The sequence below is a fragment of the Silene latifolia genome, chromosome 5 (genome assembly GCF_048544455.1).
Source record: "Silene latifolia isolate original U9 population chromosome 5, ASM4854445v1, whole genome shotgun sequence".
Taxonomy (NCBI): Eukaryota; Viridiplantae; Streptophyta; class Magnoliopsida; order Caryophyllales; family Caryophyllaceae; genus Silene; species Silene latifolia.
In genome coordinates this window covers 35033180-35033465 of record NC_133530.1, presented here as the reverse complement: position 1 = coordinate 35033465, position 286 = coordinate 35033180, and positions in this window count along the sequence as shown.

The following is a 286-nucleotide window of genomic DNA, read 5'->3' as shown; positions in this document are numbered from 1 at the left end:
AAATTTGATATTATTAGTTTCGCATAATTTTTTTTACCAAGTATGAGTATTTAGTTCGTATAAAAAAAATTATGAACTTATATTATTAATTTCTTGACAAAAAAAAAACTTTAAAATTATTTGAGATAATTTATAATTTGAAATCATTAGTTTTGTGATGAAAAATTTCATTAAAATATACATTTCATGAATTTACTTAATTCTTTTAATTAATTTTCCATTTTAATTTTTTATCCTCATATTAAAATATGAAAAATTAATAATACGTCAATTTTAAATCTTAAAT